The sequence below is a fragment of the Rhea pennata genome, chromosome 5, assembly GCF_028389875.1.
Source record: "Rhea pennata isolate bPtePen1 chromosome 5, bPtePen1.pri, whole genome shotgun sequence".
Classification (NCBI taxonomy): Eukaryota; Metazoa; Chordata; class Aves; order Rheiformes; family Rheidae; genus Rhea; species Rhea pennata.
The window spans coordinates 55,022,546-55,026,659 of record NC_084667.1 but is presented as its reverse complement, the minus strand read 5'-3'; the positions used below and the strand labels follow the sequence as shown (position 1 = coordinate 55,026,659).

At 47.3% G+C, this 4,114-nt stretch overlaps 1 non-coding gene across 1 annotated transcript; it reads left to right on the top strand.

Moving 5' to 3' along the window:
• Positions 1–2,523: 2,523 nt before the first annotated feature.
• TRNAL-CAA (transfer RNA leucine (anticodon CAA)) lies at positions 2,524–2,631 on the top strand. Its single transcript has 2 exons — positions 2,524–2,561; positions 2,586–2,631. It is a non-coding gene; the product is annotated as a tRNA-Leu (tRNA).
• The last annotated feature ends 1,483 nt before the right edge of the window (positions 2,632–4,114 follow it).

Sequence of the window (4,114 nt, the reverse complement as noted above, 5' to 3'; positions counted from 1 at the left end):
CAGGATTACTCCACCAAAGTCAGAGAAATCAAGCTAGTTACTTACTTCTATCATCTACTAAGAGCAGTGTATGATTATTATGATTTCTAATAGCCTCCAACAGCAGAAGAGACAGATGGTTGGTCTGCTAACCTGTGTTTCTTCCTAGCCAGAATTTGCCTACATAAAAGATGTTGGAGATCACCTGAACACCAACTCCAAAAAGCATTTTTACATCTCAGATATACTACATTTCAGCAGCAGAGACGTTCAGGTTTCTTTGATGTCCTCTGTTAAATTATGACCTTGAGAACAAAATAGAAGAATCTGGATTTAGTTTCTCACTCAGCAGGATCTTAAATTCAGTCTCTATTTTTCCCAAGTCTATTTCTCTTTGCACTGTTAAGTACAAATATTGGTCAGAAAATGCAAAAATAACACATTAGTGATGCCCAAAAGAATTAAATGACGATGTCTTGTGTCTCACGAGAGATCAGCAACTTTAAATCAGTATGTAAAATATTCTTTCCTACTAGCTATCTAGTACAAGAGGAAGGAAGCTGAACTTAAATACAGTTGCCTGATTTCAGACAGCCCAGCCTCAGCTTCTGAGCAGCGTTATCCTGTTCGACACTAGAAGACTTTTGCTAGATTGTCTACTTCCAAACCCTACATCTGCTGAACAGCCCCCCTTTGCCTTCCAACAGACTAAGTCTGGAGCTGGGAGTTGCTTCTGCCTTTGGGCTTACACAGTAGCCGGGAGAGACGATACTAAGCACGCACCACCTTCGGAGACAGGAGACCCTGTCCCTGCGTAACACGGGACTGCGGCAGGAAGGAGCTGGCTTGTGCATGATTCGCAGATCAAATTTTCCTTGTGAGGGAGGGGGACAAAGGTGCTGGCACAGAATTGTCTTCTTGGAGTGTTTTACCCTTTCCCAAAGCCCTCCCCAGACTGTGCACTACCCAGACCATTAACATAGCTCACATTTCTGACCAGATTGTGCACAAGGTTCCAACAGTTGCCTGGAAAGTCACTTAGGCAATTAAGTGTTGGTAGGGTTTTTTTCTTCCTCCCTCCCCCAAACACGAAGGATATGGCCCACTGTGCAGGGTATTGCAGCCACCCTCCCTGTCAGGCCGTTTCACAGTAGCATTGTGGCGCCATGGAGAGGAGCTAATTGGATTTGTTGTCACCTCCCGAAGCTGCCAGGAACTCACGTCTGCTCTGGTTACAGATGAAGACATCACGGTGACAGGCTTAGAGATGGCTCAGCTGGCATCCTAGGGCCACTAATAGAGCCATGTTGATTTAATGTCCGAGTGGAGAGGTGCAGACAAGCTGTTCAAGTTTTCTATTCCAAACAAAGCAGAGATCTGTTATCAGTTGTCTGCAGATCAGTAAATAAACTTCCATGTGGCTCTCACAGCACCTAACCATCGCTACAGAAGAATGACAAAGTATTTTAACATTGAGATGGTACTTTTAAATGAGAGCACTGTCTCTATGGTTTATATTGCCCTCAGGGAAATCAGTTAATTCCTTCATACATAAATTTTACTTAACTATGTAATTATGGATGAATCCTATTAGTCTTTAAATTGCTCACTAGTTAAAAGGTATGTGTGTGTGTGTTTTCTACGTCTCTTTTTTGTGGAACGTACAGATCATCTGCACTTATGAAGATTAAAAGACTATTTGGGGATTTTTGTTCGTTTGTTTTTTCTGTTTTTCTTTTAAGTGAAAGCATGGAATTTATTCTAGGAACAGAGCATGATTTTTTGCCTCTTCCATATTATACTATAAAATCAGAGCACAAAACTGAGTTTGTGCTGTTTCCTTTATCCTCAGCACCCTCAACATCTCTGGCAGCTCTCACCCTGGCCTCTGGCTGCTTTCACATGGTATCATCCAGCTCTCCCTTGTGGTCCTTGTTAAATGATGACTGGAGCCAGCAGTGAGGGTGTGAAAGACAGCTCAGGCAGGACGGTATCCCTTTTCACCCATTTTCACAGCAGTAAGAGCCAAGGCTCCTGGACAAATCTGAGTTACATTTTCAAGGTCTCAAGACCAAAAGCCATGTCAGACTTTCAGGAGGACTGAAGTCCTGCTCACACACTTCAGCTTGAGGTTTCCTGCTGTTCCCACATTGACATTTACAGCCAGAGTTTCAAAAGAACTTGGCACTTCCCAACATAGACTAAAAATGAAACCTTCCCTCGATAACTCAGAGCATTTAGGGGAATCTGATCATGCCCAAATCTACACAGATTTGTGAAACAGGCCTGCTATTGTTAACATCTTATGGTACTTCCTTAGGTCCTGCTCTTTAGTCAGCTCAAAACCCCAAATTGAGTCATATCCTGACCCTCTAATAGACAAGAGCATAGCAAGGGGAGCAAGGTGCTGCTACAGAGAGGTTGAAAACCAAACACTGATGCCCTGCCAGCTGCCACCGCCATCATCTCCAGCCAAGTAAAGGCCAAGTGGGCAGCACTAACACACCTGCTTGTCAGACAGGTTTGGATCAGAGGATAATTACTGTCAGGATGGCCGAGTGGTCTAAGGCGCCAGACTCAAGGCTCTGCCTTCCCTCCTGCGGGTATTCTGGTCTCTGTGTGGAGACGTGGGTTCAAATCCCACTCCTGACAGGTGCTTTTTTTCCATGGGGAAATCATGCTTAACCGATCTGATAGCCTTCTGTGATAGTATGACTGGCTGGGTAGATGAGGGGAGATCAGTGGACATTGGCTGGGTAGATGAGGGGAGATCAGTGGACATTGTGTACCTTGACTTCAGCAAGGCTTTTGACACTGTCTCCCATAACATCCTACTAGATAAGCTCAGGAAGCGTGGATTAGATGAGTGGACAGTGAGGTGGATTGAGAATCCACCTTTCCTTGGCTGAAAGGCAGAGCTCAGAGGGTCGTCATCAGTGGCGTGGAGTCTAGTTGGAGGCCTGTGGCTAGTGGCGTCCCCCAGGGCTCAGTACTGGGTCCCATCCTGTTCAACTTCTTCATCAATGACCAGGACGAGGGGACGGAGTGCATCTTCAGCAAGTTTGCTGATGATACCAAGCTGGGAGGAGTGGCTGACACACCTGAGGGCTGTGCTGCCATTCAGAGAGACCTGGACAGGCTGGAGAGCTGGGTGGAGAGGAATCTCATGAGGTTCAACAAGGGCAGGTGCAGAGTCTTGCACCTAGGAAGGAATAACCCTAGGCACCAGTACAAGCTGGGGGCTGACCTGCTGGAGAGCAGCTCTGCAGAGAAGGACCTGGGAGTGCTGGTGGATGACAGGTTGACCATGAGCCAGCAATGTGCTATTGTGGCCAAGAAGGCCAATGGTGTCCTGGGGTGCCTTAGGAAGAGTGTTGCCAGCAGGTCGAGGGAGGTGATCCTGCCCTTCTACTCAGCCCTGGTGAGGCCTCATCTGCGAGTACTGTGTCCCGTTCTGGGCTCCTCACTACAAGAGAGACATGGAGCTACTGGAGAAAGTCCAGCGTAGGGCTACGAAGATGATCAGAGGGCTGGAGCATCTGCCCTATGAGGAACAGGTGCGAGAGCTGGGCCTCTTCAGCCTGGGGAAGAGAAGACTGAGGGGGGATCTTATCAATGTGTACAAGTACCTGAAGGGAGGGTGTCAAGGGGATCAGGGACAAACTCTTTTCAGTTGTCCCATGCAACAGGGCGAGAGGCAACAGGCACAAACTGAACCACAGGAAGTTCCACCTGAATATGAAGAGGAATTTCTTCACTGTGAGAGTGATGGAGCACTGGAACAGGTTGCCCAGAGAGATTGTGGAGTCTCCTTCTCTGGAGATATTCAAAGCTTGCCTGGATGCCCTGTCTAACATGCTCTAGGTGACCCTGCTTGAGCAGAGAGGTTGGACTAGGTGATCTCCAGAGGTCCCTTCCTTCCAACCTTATTCATTCTGTGAAGAATTCTTTTTTTTCCCTGTAAAGAACGCCGGAGTAATTCCAGAAGAAAGGGTCCTCAGAAGGTCTGTAGCCTACTCAAAGCAGATTCAGCTGTGAGCCCCTGTTCAGGGCTTTCTCCAGTCAGGCCTTGAAAACCTCCAGGGATGGAGAGACTGCACAACGTCCTTGGGCCACCTGCTGCAATGCTGGACTG